General features: G+C 38.1%; 1 protein-coding gene across 3 annotated transcripts in view; it reads left to right on the forward strand.

The window, feature by feature from the left end:
• The window catches only part of Tulp4 (TUB like protein 4), a 221,600-nt gene that overhangs the window by 32,194 nt on the left and 172,670 nt on the right, over positions 1 to 16,736 (forward strand). The window lies entirely within an intron of this gene.

A 16,736-nucleotide genomic window follows, 5' to 3' on the forward strand; every position in this document is an offset into this window, starting at 1 on the left:
GCTACTTATGGACCCTGCCACTTGAATGTCATTTAGACATTGCTGACTTAGCATGCCAAGTGGAACCTATTCCAGGGCTCTCTAAATCTGTCATGGCAGCTTCCCCAACCCATCCCATTCTTCTGCTCAGTCATTGCCACCACCAACTGGGAATTACTCACAGCACTAGATGGCATTATATTGAGTTTGTTGTGTGCCAGGTACTGCCTTAGAAGTATTACATGAATTAACATAAAATTATCTAGTTAGTTCTAACGATAGAATCATGAGGTTGATGGTAATCGATAGTTATAATTGGTTATGAAGCTCCTAGTGTGCACCAGGCACTGTTTTAAACATGTTATGAATACTCATGAATTAAATTCTCACAGCAAATCTACAAGGAAGATACTATTATTTATAATCCCTAACATAGGAAACTGAAGCGCACAGAGATTCAGTGACTTACTCTTTCAGCCAGTGAATGGTGAGGCTGCGCATATAACCCTGGCAGAGCCTGAGTGTGACCACTGCTGTGTTACTTGATTATTCACATTTTACAAAGTGGTGATCCTGCCTTTTCCTCTCCCACATCTAGTTCATCCATGTTCTGTTGATTCTAACTCCAAAACATACCTCCAGGCTGCTCTCTCTGTCCTCTTTCTAGGAAGAGTCTTGTTCAGCCAGCACTGGCTCCCACAGCTTCCTGCCTGTGCTTTCTGCTTTCACTCTCCTCCTGATCTCCTCCATACTGAAGCAGTTCTGAGCCTGAGAGGAAAACTGCAACAATTCAGCCCATCCTGAAAACTAGTCAGTGCACTCAGAATAAAGTAAGCTCCTTTCTGTGGTCTCCCAAAGCCTTTCCTAAGTGACCCCTTCCATTTTCTAGTCTTTTCCCATATCCTCAGATGTGTTAAAGTCTTTGCTTCCTCTTAGACTATTTATTATTTCTTTCTTTTTGTTGTTCTCCCCATTAGAATATAAGCTACCTGAGGGCTAGAGCTCAATGAAGTTGAAAGAGAGTAAGCCCAGGTTAAGTTTTAGGCTGCATTAGAACCTGACATTTCCTACTGGAAAATGTGTTCTGATTCTTTAGTAGATCAATCTCCATCCCTGGTTCCCTGAGCTGTGGAATGCTTGCACACTTCTTTCCCTTCTTTCACTTTCTGGAACCACAGGCTACAAGAGCCCCAGGACATTTGCAGCTGTATTTTTGGGGGAGGGATACCAGGGATTGAACTCAGGGACCCTGGACCACTGAGCCACATCCCCAGCCCCACCTAGAGCCTAGAGACGGTTTCACTGAGTTGCTTAGTACCTTGCCATTGCTGAGGCTGGCTTTGAACTCTGGATCTTTGCACTCAGCCTCCTGAGCCACTGGGATTACAGGCATGTACCACCATGCCTGGCTGCAGCTGTATTTTTTTTTTGTTCCCCTCCTAGTTGGGACTAACCACCTTCCTCCTGTGGCAAGGGGTACTAATTTTTGGAGAGGGAGACCAATGCTGTGTAAACCCTGGTGACTTTGACCGTTCTGTAGACAATAGAAGGAAGTGGCCAGGGGAGGGAGCCTAGGAAGGAGCTGAGCCTCAGAGTGGCCATTCCTTGCCTGTGGCTATTCCTTGCCTTCAGACCGCAATCTGAGTCTCACCAACTCAAATCCTCCTGGCACTGATCTGCCAGTTGAGCACCAAGCATGGCCAGCCCATCAGCCTTATCATGGCAGCCAGGATTTTCTGTAACTCTTCTCATGCCTGCCATAACCCACTGCACCTCTGTGTCCCCAGGGATTCTTCTGAAACCAGCTAGATCTACACAATGTTAATGGCAAATACTTTAATTCAGCAACCAAACCTGTGACGGTGGGGTTCAATAAAATGCATTATAAAAATTCCTGTAGTAAGCAAAAAGATAAGTTTGGGCTAATATTAGCTGAATTCAGTGGCACACATCTGTAATCCCTGCAATTTGGGAGGTCAAAACAGGAGGATCATGGGTTCAAAGCCAGCCTCAGCAACAGCGAGGCACTAAGCAACTCAGTGAGACCCTGTCTCTAAATAAAACAGAAAGTAGGGCTGGGGATGTGGCCCCTGAGATAAATCCCCGGTTCCCTTGCCTCCAAAAAGGGCAGAGAGTAAGGGATGTAGCTCAGTGGTAAAGTACCCCTGGGTTCAATCCCTGATACCAAAAAAAAAGGGGGGGTGGCTCATACTAGTTAACAGGCAATAACTGTTAAATTAAGGTTTTATTTGTAGTTCTGTTATGGAGGACAGAAAACCATCAAGTTATTGAAGACCCTGTGACTTCCAAAGAAGTGTCATTATGTGAAAGTATTGAGTGAGGGTGGGCCTCTGCTATGAGATGTAGAAGTGTGTACTTCACACATACTTTCCAAATTGGAGCACATTATCTCTTACTAAGCACAAGTAATGATTGTAATAAACCAAGGATACCTTCCTTATGAAGCAACAAAAGCAACATGTTCTTAGTTGACAATGGAAGAGTAAACATGACCCTAATTAATGGCTAGAACCAATTGTTCTCTCTTCTTGAGCTCATAATTTATAGAGGTAACAGTAAGTCAGTATAGAGGTCCCAAGTCAGTGTCTTTTTGCCATAAAATCCTTTCCTTCAGCACTCTATTTGTTAATTTGGAACAGTTGGGAAGCAGTGAGTACAAAGCAGCACTTCCTTCTCTGGAGGCCTTCCAAAGTGTTTTTTTTTTTTTTTTTCTTTCTTTGGGATGGGATCTTTCTGAGTTGCCCAGGCTGGCCTTGAACTCCTGGGCTGAAATGATCCTCCTGCATATATCCAAAGACTAGAGCAACATCATCTATAGATTAATTGGGAAAGTTTATTTATATTAGGACAGCCACAATCAGGGATTAGCCTTGTCCACATTGGTAAGGAAAGCACTTACTGTTTCTTTTCCAACTCTTGGGAACACTCATATTGGTTGTGTGCGTAGGTGTGACTTGATCACTTGATTACTCTGACTCTTTGGTGGCCTGGAATGTAATTTTTGGCTTTTGTGTGGTATGTTACTCTGCACTTTAAATATCAGATCTTAATACTAGGACATTTTGGGATGATTCTTGAACTGTGGAGATCAGTGATGGAGATAAAATACTAAAAATACTAAAATACTCTAAAAATATTCCATCCTGTAACAGTATCTGTGTGTACCAGAAATTTCTCTTCTTTTTGTGGCAAGAGTAATTTTTGTGGTCTTTCTGCGCTATCTCAAGCTTGACTTGAGGTAACTGTTTTCTTCTCTTAAGAGACAGCCCATTAATGCCCATCGCCTAATCCCTGGAATTCTTTCCACTTAGGTACTTTGGCCTGCTGTACCAGAGCCAGGCGTTACTGGGTGTTGGATCTCTCAGGAGAAGTCAGACATGGATATAGGCTTCTTTTCTCTTGTGCTGAGTACATCATTACAGATGCAGAGTGTCACCTTTAGGGGATCTTAAATCTGATGCGTGTCTTGTTCTTTGTTTTAGATGAAGTATTAGGGAACAGTAGGGTCATTGTTTCCATAGCTCCTTTAAGCTGTCTCTGTAGCTCTGTCTCTACAGTGTAGGATAGTATGCTATGGTAACAATATAGGAAAGAACAAATCTAGCACTGTGTCATTGATATAGTGCATTTGGAGAATTTAGAAGGGAAATATAGAAGAAAATACATTTTTCAGTAATATGCTTTAAATGTAAGATGATCCAGCATTTCTCAAAAGATGTTTTATTATTATAGCTAAAATATTATCTTTATGCTTATGTTTATCAAATCGATTTTTAGTTTTATTAGTTTTGTTTATCTTATTTTGTTTATTTTTTATGTGGTGCTGGGGATCGAACCCAGGGCTCGCACATGCTAGGCGAGCGCCCTGCTGCTGAGTCACAATCCCAGCCCGCCCTCCTGGATTTTTTGTCTTGTATCTTCTTCATCCATGATGTAGCTGAGATTGTCAATACAGTGAAATGAAACAGACATGGCAGTTACAGAGTGTTCTGCCATTTTTGTAGATCTTTGAGATGTACATAGTATCTGGAGCTTATCACTCCAGGTGTGCTTAGCTTGCCTGTGAGGTTCTCAGTGACTTTCCTAGCTCTGTGATCATCTAAAATTTAAAATTTGCCAATGTGACCAGGCTTCACTGTCACAGTGAGAAACCTTTCAGTGACCTTTGAGTGTGGCCCATCAAGAAGCTGGTGTCACCTCTCTTCTTAGCACTGTTGATGATTTGAGAGTGTTATCCAGGGTGTGTTGATAACACCTGTTGTCTAATTTGAGAATATTTTTATATCATGATTAGAAAAATTGTTGCTCTGATAAGCTGTGAGAGTTTTTTTTCTCCCTTATACTGGGAACTGAACCCAGGGATACTGTACCGCTGAGCTACATCTCTAACCCTTTTTTAAAAAAATTTGTGACAGGATCTCTATAAGTTGCCTCAGCCTCCCAAATACCTGTGATTACAGTTTGTGCCACTGCATCTTGTTAAACTATTTTTCTTCTTGATAATTTTACCAATAAAATTTTATTACTTTATTTTAAAAATAGATTTCAGTAAGTATTCTTCTGGGGAGCCTATAATGCAGGACACTATGGTGATACTGGTGAGAGTGAGGATGTTGACATACATCACAACTTCTGTGTATAGATTGACTGAGTGAAATTAACATTACTTTACAGAGCCTTCCTGTGGAACTGGAATACTTGGCCATAGTTTTTGACAAAATGTGGAATTTTTGTTCAGAATTTCAGTCATATTTTTTTGCTTTTATCTATCATCTAGTTTAAACTTTAAAAACACACTGTTAAATGTACATGGAGGGGGCTGGGTTGTGGCTCAGTGGTAAAGCACTTGTCTGGCAGCTACAAGGTACAGGGTTCAATCCTCAGCACCATATAAAAATAAATAAATAAAATAAAGATACTGTGGCCATCTACAGCTTAAAAAATATGAAAAAAAATATACATGTAAACTGTGTTAGTAGTTATCCTGATTGTGGCTCAGGTATGGTGGAAAGCAGGTGCGTTGTTTTCCTTTCACCACTGTATTCTGATTGTAATGTCATGGGAAGATGGTACTATCAGGTTTGGTACTAATGTGTTTAGAAGATACTTTTTAAGTTAAATTTATATCAGTATGATATAAATTCATGAGAAAAGTCTTTAACACATGGCTAAGTCATACAAAAATTGATGTTTTACTTTAGATAATTATATTAAAGAAATCTCCTCCTCCAGGCCAGTATTTTGACATTACTCTTTTTTCCCACTTATTGGGAAAGTGTCTTGGCCTGTCTTCTCCTCCTCCCCCGATATAGGTTCTCATGTCTCTTCCTGAGATAGACAGCAGACCCATTCATTCTCTTCCCAGAAGTCCTCAGAGCAGCCGACAGCTGTGGACACTGGACACTCATTTGGCTTGGGATCTAGCATGCGAACTTCTCTGCCTGCCTGGAAAGTCATTCCTAAACCAGAGTGCTGTTATTTCAAAAAAACCTTAATAAATGAGGTGAGGCTTCATTATGAACAGGCTAACTATGAGGTTTTAACCCTCTGGCTGGCTATGAGGATGCATCATGGCCTGTGTGGAAGTCTGACTTTCTTAGTAACTGGGGAGCCAGAATTGACAATTTGGTAAGCAAGAAAATTGAATATTTCTCACATATTCGGTTTCCTTTTATTTATCAACATGAGTGTTTATTGTTGAGAGTTTGGCCTCAGTGTGAATTTTAATTAGAACCTTAGTATAACATGATCACACTGTGGTAGCAAGACCAAAGTAATATTGAATACATTTAAAGAAAGGAAATCATATACATTGTGTCAAATGAATAATTGAGCCATGATGAGTGCATGATACTATGTTCTTAATGTCATTTTATCTTTTTATTGTTTTAAATTTTTTTTATTTTCAACTGGTCATTTATTATTTCCTCACTATTTAAAGTGAACTTCTCTTTGTTTTTCTTTACCAGCCATCTGTTTTCTTAGTTAAGAAGTGGTTTTTTGAACATAGATTTTATTTTTCTTTCGAAGATTGGTATCTTATAGAATTCTTCATTGAAATTAAAAACTGCTTCACAAAAGGAAAACACTGCTCAGGAGGATTCCCTGCACAATTTGATTTCCGCCCTAAACAAGACCTGCTCTGGTGTCTCTGTAGCTGTAAAACTGTTGGCTGTGGGGACAGAGCTGAACACCTGGCTGGTCTCACCAGTTGGCTGATTAATTGTAGAGAGGGCTTTGTGTTTGAGACTCTAAGCCAGATTCAGGTTTGCAGAAGACAGTCTTACATTCTAATGCTATTTGAAAGCTGTACTCTTATCTTAGGTGTACTGTTAACTGTTTAACTTGCAAGAGAGAAATGTAGTCATGTATCATTTGAATTAGAAAGTCAAGGCTGAGTTTTATTCATAGTTTCTATACCTTAACGTTAGCACAGTGCCTAGGATGTTAGGCATTCAGATGTTTATATAGTGAATGAGCAGGCAGGCAGATGGATGGATTAATATGTTTAATTGGTCTTTATTTTTTTAAATATGTAATTTAAAAGGATATGAATAACAGTTATTTTATGTTGAATCTGAAGAAAAATAATCACTAGACTTCATGCTCCCAATTCTTTGGGCAGGTGACCAGGGAATGGATTGTCGTTCTCCAGGTTGAGCTGCTGAATGCTAGGTTTATTCTGAGAAGATTGTTCCTGAAGGCAGGAGAAAGAAGCAACATACCATTTGTTTTCCATGCATTTTACTGGTATTGGAGATATAATTCAGACTTTGGGCTCCTAAGTTGAAATTAGTGCTTTAATTTCACTATACTGAACGGTCCTGAATAGTGAGATTATTCTTCCTCTTCTGGTTTTTATCTTTCCATCAGCCTGAAGAGATGATAGGGACAGGTGGCAATACTTCACAGGTTACAGGGAGGCCGGAAAATGCTTGCTGAGTCTTAGGGTCTTTATCTTGCTTATTAGCTAGTCTGATCCAGTGTGGCTTTTGCGGAAGACAGGGGGAAGGGTGTGTTCTCTTGTTCTGTCCATAGCATATTTTGGAGCTCATTATTCTAGTCCTCAAAACCCTGCTTTCATCAAGTTACCCATTAATGTTAGTTTTTATTTCAGTTTGTTGTAGAAAGCAGTTGTAATTCCATTCCTGTACTTGTGTGAGATGGTTTAGTCATTATCTCTTGTACCATTTTATGGCCCTTTTGTAGTTATTCATTGGTGAAATTTTAAAAAAGTTCAATACTAGAAAAAATTTTGTCTTTCCTGCATAACTAAGCACTTTCCTTATTTCTGGTAGTAAAGTTTATGTAAGTCATCTTGCTTCTTTTCCCTGATAGCAAGCACACTTAAAGCCAAGGTTTTTTATGCTTAGTGTTGATTTTTGTTGTTGTTGTTGTTGTTACTAGGGATTGAACCCAGGGGTGCTTAATCACTGAGCCACATCCCAGTCCTTTCAATATTTTATTTTGAGATGGGGTTGTTTTACTAGGTTGTTTAGGGCCTTGCAAAGTTGCTGAGGCTGGTTTTGAACTCGTGATCATTCTGCCTCAGCCTCCTGATCTGCTGGGATTATAGGCATAGGCCACTATGCCCTGCTTAGTGTTGATACTTTTGCTGTCTTCTTTTCCTTAACTCTTTTTTCTTTTTAGGAATTATTATAATGTTTCTTTTGTTTTGACTTTTTTAATAAAGTGCTTTAAATTTTTATAAATAATTTCTACTAGGTTGATTTAAGCAAGAGTACATATAATTATTCACTAAGCATTTATTTTGAGTTAATGCTTATTCTGTAACTTTTCCCCACCAACTCCCATTAATGTTTCTTTCTTATTTAGTCCTGGGCCAAGCTGAGTAACTCCAAATTTAGGTACACAAATACTATTTTATTTAAGATCTTAAGATCATGGTACACAAACTTTAAGGAAACAGAACTTATAAAAGAAACAGTTCTTCTAAAAGCTAAATTTTTGAACGATGAATATTAATCCCCTTTTAGAACCTGGATGCTATAAGTTATTGCCTGAACCCCAAACTCATGCTTATTACTTCCAGCTATGATCATAGCCCTTAGTTGAAGGGTGGCGTAAGGGAAGATTTGGGTCATTTTCCTTTTCCTTGCTTCTCAGTGTCTGCTCTTTTTGGTTAGAGGTTAGTATTTTCTGGGAAGAACAGCTACAATATTGAAATTCTCTAGTCAATTTTCTCAGGTTACATTATGCATCTCCCTGGGGCACATGGTGGTCATGAGTCAACAGAATTTTCCAGGACACTTAATTTTTGATGACTTTACAGTAGCATAGCACAAGTGATATTTGTTTCTAGATATTGAATCTCTACTTCATTCATCTCATTTCCTGTGTGTGAGGTTTCCTGTGTGTTCTCTTTTGCTTGTATTTGATTTAACTTAGATGTTTGTACTTGTGCATATTTCTGGTGATTTACATATGAAAGTGATAATACTACATTTAAAAAAATTTTTTTTTAGAGAGAGAGAGAGAATTTTAATATTTATTTTTCAGTTTTTGGCGGACACAACATCTTTGTTTGTATGTGGTGCTGAGGATCGAACCCGGGCCGCACGCATGCCAGGCAAGCGCGCTACCACTTGAGCCACATCCCCAGCCCTACATTTAAAAATTAATAATAATTTTTTTAACACGGTACTGTGCTGGGGATTCTACCCTGGGTAGAGTATGTTAAGCACATACTCTACCCCCACGGAATTACATTTCTGGTTCCAGTTCTGTGTTCTTAAACTATCTCCTTTATTGGTGAACCTGCCAGTAAAAGTAATCATATTCATGTACTTACCAGCCATTCTTCAGAACATTTTCTGTAGTGTAGACTAGTCTCTTTATCATTAGGAAACAAACTTCTGCCTTTTGTCTTTTGATCTACAGATCTTTTCTTGCGTTTCTGGGTCCCCTCCTTTCACCCTGTTCTGGACTCACTCTCCTGTTGACTTCTTTGACTGCTTAACTGGTTTCAGTTGGTGCTTGTTATCTCAGGGGATGGTTTTCAAACTAGCTTGTAGGTTGAAAAGTAGACTCCTCCTGGGAATGAAGCTAGCAAAATAATCTGGAAAACTTCTTGCTATAAACAGTTAGAAATACTGGAAAAGATAAAACAAGCATTGTTTTAAAATCTTTATTACAAGAAAGTGAGAAAAATCCAGAGGTGGAGAAAAAGAGAAAGAAGATCAAGTGTTCCTGAGAAAAGAGGGGAGTGAGGCAGAGAGAAGGTCTGAACCAGTGTGGACCTGAACCCTGAGAGCCAGGATTGGGTTTCAGTGAGGCCCCGCAGAGGCAAGGCTGCAGAGCAGAAAGCCAAAGGGAGTAGGCTGCTTCTTAGCTTAAAACTCTCTTTTTGCTTAAAAGACGTCTCTTTTGAAACTTTTGGGTTTGGGATTTGAATTTATGCTGCCGTTGTGGTCTAGAAAATCCCAAGCTCTGAATACAGTTGTTTTAGTTTAGGATCAGTGTGGTGGAGAGCACCTCTATAATGATCAGGAGAGACACAAGATGAAAATATTTTATTACAGTTTGGAAGGTGGAGGCTGATATTCGGCAGGCCTCCGGGGCAAAGACTAGAAGTCAGAGAGCACATGGAGAGAGGCAGACAGACACACACACCCCAGCCAACCTGGGGGCCAACAACTTTATTGGGTCCAGGGCATTATCCAGTCAGATTTCCTGAAGGGAGGGAATTTTAATTGGTGGGTTTGAAGTATGAGGTGGGCATAAGTATGAGGAGGTCACACTATGACTGAGAGGTAGTCACTGCAGCATATTTATACAGTTCATGAGGGCCAGTGGGGCCCATTAAGTAGACTGTCTAGCTGTCCCACAGGGAGGTGGTCACCAGGAGGAAGTTGTATAAAGCAGATTTCTGGATTGACCTCACTGAGGAGCTAGGAGGAGGTATAGAAATGGAAGCTTGTCAAAGGTGACAGCCTGCTTCTGGTGTGAGAAAGTGCAGATTCTATTTAAAATGGATTCTTAGGCAACCTAAAATTATAAATGTTCACTACACTAATCACAATGCTTCTGAGTTGGAAGCACCCAGGGGTGTTGGCAGATATAAATGCAAACTCTTTTGGAAGAGTGTCATCTTCAACCCACTGATGAAGAGCTCTGAAGTAGGAGCTAACCATAAAAGCATTACTAGATGTCTAAAGAAATGAGGCACCGTAGATGAGAATCAGCGGTCATTTGTGATGTGCCATTTGTTTCATTCTAAAGTGTGTATTGATTACATACTATTGTATTACATATGTATTGTATTACATATGTATACTATGTATTGATTATATACTAGATTCTGTTGTCAGTGCTAGAGTTATGGCAAAACATCGTGCAGGGAAACGAGTATTGGGTCTTGACCAGAGGGTTTGGTACATTTGGCTTGGAGTTCTGCTTACTTCAAGGATCATTGCCAGAAAACGCTAGGGTTTTCTGGTGCTGGTTCAAAAACCACTGATATGTATCAGTCCGTTTATTTTGCAGATGAACATATTGAGGCAACAATAGCCAAGTAGCTTTCGTAAGGTATGAACTTCAGTTTCCTTGTTTTTAGAGTGGGGATAATGTGTCTCATGGTGTGCTGTGAATAAGAAAGGTTAAATGACCCATCAACTGCCACAAATTAATCTCTTCTTCCTTCTCCATTCCCCTTACTAGTCCAGACAGTCCGAGAACTCAATTCTCCCACTCTGCACGCGGAATGCTTTTCTGTTGCTGGCACCATTCCTTGAGAATGGTTCAAACCCAAGCAGTCATGCACTTTTACTTTTCATTGTTTGGTTATTTCACATTAGTTTTGCCTTTATGATAAAGTGTGAACTACTAGTTCAGGGACTAGATATTGTGTTTTTATATTAACTTGATAGTACCTAGTTTTGGACTGGTCACTTGGTAGATGTTTTGTGGTATCTGTTTACTATTTTTTGATTAAGCGAAGCTGTGCCATTGTAATAAGGAAATGAAAATATTTTTTTTTGCTGGCTATTTATGATGCAGACATCTGTATTCTCTTCTCAGTCCCTGGTTCCTTTGATGATTCCTCCCTTCCTGCTGCAGTTTCACTCACAGTCCTGGCATGCTCTCATTCTGGGCCAGGCCCCTTTGTGAGAGCTTCTCACCACAGTGGGATGGTGTGTATGCTGGAAATTGTTGAATAGCCCACAACCACTTTGCATAGTTCTAAGCACATTAGAATTGATAATGCTGGTCCTTCAGTTAGCTTTGTTCCTCTGAGGCTGTGCTGTGCCCTGCCCTTGGCCTGTGTGGACAGTATGGACATGCTCTCTGTGTCTCTACCCTGCCCATCTGTTGACTGAAGGTCAGGCCCTTCTGCTTATCATCAGAACTAGGAAGAGGTGACTTGGAACTCATTCCTCCCATAGAACCTAAGTGGGGCTGGGCTGTAGCCAGGGCTCTATTTGTTGGTTGGCTGCTTTTCAGCTATCCATTCTAGTCCTTTCTATATGAAAAATGAAAATGCCAGGGGATTATTTTTGTAAGTAAAAAAGATGGCAGCAGATGTGAAAACAGATTTACTCATCATGATGTAAATTGGCATTTTGTTTTCATTTTAGTTTAACAATATGTAGGTATTCACGAAAATATTTGGCTGTAAAAATTAAGAAAATTACAGACTGCTGTTATCTGTTATAGTCCATTTAATTTAGTTTATTTGGGGGAAAAAACCTTCAAATTCAAAGTTAAAAAATTACTGACATTTATGTTAGTTAAGCTTTAAAAATTCAAAATAATAATCCAGAAGACATTTTAATTAGATTTACCATAATCAGTTTTACTTTCCTTTGTAAATGTATTATAATTTTCAGGAATATGGACTTTGGTAGTAGGAATATTGTGAAGTTGTTTGCTTTATCTTTTATATTTTTCGACAATTTTGTCTGTGTTCCTTTTTAGTAAACTGCTTTATATTTCCTGTGTAACCAAGAAGGTTTTTTCTTTTTTCTTTTAACTACAGCTAGCCTGTTTACATGAGCTAGTTTGATTTTTTTTTCATTACTCTGTGTTCATGCAGAGATCTTTATTGCTAGTGTGGATCGTGCATTTCAGTGTGTCCATAGAGTCTGTGCACTTAGCCCCCGACATTGGCAGGAACCTGGGATGCTTTCAGTTACTTGGAACTCTTCAATTGTGATAGTATTAATTAAGATGCATTTTATTAAAAATCATGTTCAAAGTATTTATTATAGTGTTTTAGATGACTAGAACTTAGCTTTTTAAGAGCCCACAATTTTTATTGCAGTTCCCTTGTTTTTTTAATCAGAGCCTTATAATCACACAAAGTATTTGGGTTCCTTTCGACAAAATTATACATCCAAGGAATTTGATTTCAATTCCCATTCCACTCCCCTTCTCTCATTCCTCTACTGATCTTTCTTTCACTCCCTTGTTTGTTTATTAACATTTGTTTTTTAGTTGTAGGTGGACACAATACCTTTATTTTATTTTTATGTGGTGCTGATGATCAAACCCAGTGCCTTAGGCATGCTAGGCTAGCACTCTACCTCTGAGCCACAACCCCAGCCCTGTTTGTTTATTTTTGATTGATACTTTCTACATATACATAAAGATGAAATTCCCTTTGATACATGTACCACACATGAGAGAAAACATTTGACCCTTGATTTTCTAAGTCCAGCTTATTTCGCTTAGGATGATTTTCTCCATTTCCATCCATTTGCTGGCAGATGCCATTATTTCATTCCTTCTTTATGGCTGAGTAAAACTCCATTGTGTATTTATGCCACATTTTCTTGATCCATTTATTTACTGATGGGTATCTGGGTGAATTGTGCTTCTGTAAACATTGTACTGACTGTTTCCTGATAGTGTGCTGGATATCCGTATAGTTCTTTTGGATAACTACCAAGAAGTGGGATAGCTGGGTCATCCAATTCCTAGGTTTTTTTGAGTCTCCACCTGCACTTCCTTTCTTAATTAGAAGTTAGTGACTATCTATCTGAAATCTACCTGTACTTTCTCATTCCATGTCATTTCTTATTATGTGGGGACACACAGTGATGCTTTCGGAAAGGGCTGGCATGTTGGCTTCTTGTGTGTGTATATATATATATATATATATATATATATATATTTTTTTTTTTTAATTTTAATATTTATTTTTTAGTATTTGGCGGACACAACATCTTTGTTTGTATGTGGTGCTGAGGATCGAACCCGGGCCGCACGCATGCCAGGCGAGCGCGCTACCGCTTGAGCCACATCCCCAGCCCTTCTTCTATATTTAATGGCCATTCATTCAGCAGATATTTATTGTATTCACTTTTAGGTCAGTGGTTAAGTGCCCTGGGTTTAATCCCAGTACAAAAAAAAAAAAAGATATTCACGTGTATTTCTACCCATGGCAATGAAAACACATTTCCTAAAGTTTACTAGCCATTCCATTATAAAGGAATACAATTTATAATATTAGGAAAGCATTAGCATTCCTATGTAGGGTCCTTCATTTCTATGGGAGAGCATTTTGAACTACATGTATAAATAAAAGCACTTTTATCCAATCTAATTTATATTTACTAAATACCTAATGTATACAGCTGCTTGCTAGATATCTTGAGGAATAGGCATTTAAAAGTTTTTATCCTTAAGTGGCTCTCAAGTTAGCAGGGATGATAGGGACTCAAATACCTATAATATGGTAGAGGATTGAATGAGCAATTTAAGAAAGACTGAAAGTTTTCTTATAAAGACTAAAAGAAGTCCATGGCTAGTAGGGAGGACTTTATGGAGTAGGTAGTTTTGAGGCGGGTCTTGAAAGACTGCTAAACTTTGGTGCAAACATTGTAGTCACAAGGATTAGCTTGGGATTTGGTTCAGATGGTAAGAGTACTTTAAAAGGAGCATAATTTCTATAGAGGACAGAGGTAGTGAGACAGAAAGACCACTCATAGATGGCCAGGAAAAGAATCTTGGATAAGTAAAGGAGGAAGAATTAGGAAATAAAACTTCTGTCCACAGTTATTCTAGCCACAAGGACAGTTCTTTAATAGCCCCTAGACACTACTAACATCCCCAAAGGTACTACTTCTTGCTCTAATAGACTGTCACCTCCATTCTTGTGCTGATTAAGGCTTAGAAATCACTTTTCTCCAGATTTGTTGAAAATAGAAATGATTGGCCTTTTTAAATTGTATATCCCACCAGTCATCTCTAGGGACAGATCAAGCCCATTAAAAACCCTAGATAGCAGACAACCATTGGCATCCATCTCTTGGGACCTCCTCCCTCTTTGGGAGCTTTGCTTTCTGTTACTCTAATAAATTCTGTTACTTTGCACTTGCTCTCACTCTTCTTGTGTCTGCAGATTTCATTTTTCAGATTTATAAGATGAGGAACCCATCTACCGTCTACGATCCGGTAGGAGATAATGCTGCAAAAATAGACACGGGCCCATTCAGTGCCAGACTGAGGAGAGTGTTCTTAGGCAGTGAATATGGTCAAATGATTTTTTAAAAAACATTTATTTAAAAAAATATTTTTATTAATTGTTGATGGACCTTTATTTTATTTACTTATTTATATGTGGTACTGAGAATTGAACCCAGTGCCTCACACATGCCAGGCAAGTGCTCTAGCTACAACCCCACCCCACTTTTTTCATTTTTCATTTATTTGTTTATTTAGTTGTAGATGTACACAACACCTTTCTTTTTTATTTATGTGGTGCTGAGGAATGAAACCCAGTGCCTCATGCATGTGAGGTAAGCACTGTACCACTGACCCACAACCCCAGCCCACTTTTTTCATTTTTTAATTCTTGTTTTTATCTTTATTATTTCCTTCCTTTACTGTCTTTGGGTCCATGTTATACTTTTCAAACCTCTTCGGTTGACCATTAAGCTCCTTAATTTATAGCATTTCTTCTTTTAAATGTGAACATTTAATGAAGACAATTATCTGCAAAATACTGCTCTTGCTGTAGCCTACAAGTTTTGATATAGAGTATTTCAATTAGTATTCAGTCTTTTATTTTTACTTTATTTTTTAGGGTATTGAACCCAGGGACTTAAACTTGCTAAGCACTTATTCGTCCACTGAGCACAGTATTCAGTGTTTTAAGTTTTGTATTTTGTTTTTGTTTTTTCAATTCACAGGTCTTTATTTAGAAGTATGTTTTTAAAGTTTGTTTATTCCTTTCCAAAATATGAGCTTTTATAATTAATATTTTTGTAATTGAGTTTTTAACTTAATAGCTTTATCTTAATATAGTCTGTGTGACATTTATTCTTAGAAATGTGTTGTGATTCACTTTATGTGGTAATTTTTTTTTTTTTTTAGTTGTGGATGGACACAATAATTATTTATTTATGTGGTGCTGAGGATCAAACCCAGTGTCTCATGCATGCAAGGCAAGCATACTACCACTGAGCCACAGAGAAAAGTAGGCATTCTCTGAATTGGATACAAAATTCTATTCATATTCAAGACCAAGTTTAAATGAACTGTGACATTAGCATCCTCTAGATCTTTACAGTTTTTATCTTTTTTTTAATACTTATTTTTTAGTTGTAGGTGGATACAATATCTTTATTTCATTTTTATGTGGTGCTGAGGTTTGAACCCAGTGCCTCATGTGTTCTAGGTGAGCGCTCTACCACTGAGCCCCAGCCCCAGTCCCTACAATTTTTATCTTAATCTTCACTAATTATTTTATCTTAAATAATTGAGATTTTTGGTTGAAATTTGCTTTGATGGTGGAAAACTCATTTTTCCCTATCAGTTTTTGCTTTGCCTATTTGAAGGTTACTAGATGTTGGAGTTGTGGTATGTTCTGTGTGAATAGGAGTATTTAAAACTGTAGCTCCCTTTATTGTGTCTTAACTTTTGCCTTAAAATGTATCATGTTCAGCTCTCTCAGCTTTCTTTTAATTTCTGTATCATAGCATGTCTTCTTTTTTCTTATTTTCCAACATGATCTTAGGTTTTGTCTCTTGTAAGAACATGTAACTTTTTTTACTTTTTAGTAATCTGGTACTTTTAACTTGCAAGTAAAGGTCTTTAACCATTAATATTTTGTTATTACTGATATATTTGAACTTCTGCCATCCTTACTGTTTTCATGTATTCTTCCTTTTGTTTCTTTTTTCCTCTTTTCAGAGGGTTGATCTGAGTCTACCACATCTTTCCATTTTTCCCCTCTACAGTGGCTTGGAAGTTGTATACTTTGTTTCTTGTCTAAGATAATCAAGTATAAAGTTAATGAGTATTTTAACTACTTTTCTGAAACTATATTGGCCATAGAGTACTATAGCTCTGATCATTCTTTTGATCATCACATCATTAGTGTTTTTAGTTTTCTATTTTCCCTCCCTAACAGCCACAGCCTTGAGATAAAGCACATGTACTAGAAACTGGCAGCCTGGTTTGAATCCTAGTTCTGCTACCTACCAAATGAATAATGGGCAAAGTATTTGACATCCCTGCACCTCAGCGTTCTTATATGTAAAATGGATGATAAAGGGCCTTTTACATGAGAAGTTTAATACCTTTACAGCTGTGCATGTCAGGTGACAGGTGACTTATGGAAGGGTAGGCTGCTGCTTTCTTTTATCACTGTTGTTACTGTTTCTTGAACAAAGTTTAATTTCACCTACATGTCTAACCACTTCTTTTTTATATTTTCTTCTTCTAAGACTTTCCTTTTATTTCCTTCTACTTAAAGAAGATTTTTTTAG

The sequence above is a fragment of the Marmota monax genome, unplaced genomic scaffold (assembly GCF_021218885.2).
Source record: "Marmota monax isolate L192 unplaced genomic scaffold, Marmota_monax_Labrador192_F-V1.1 WCK01_AAM20220418_F8-fsc00164, whole genome shotgun sequence".
NCBI classification, from domain to species: domain Eukaryota; kingdom Metazoa; phylum Chordata; class Mammalia; order Rodentia; family Sciuridae; genus Marmota; species Marmota monax.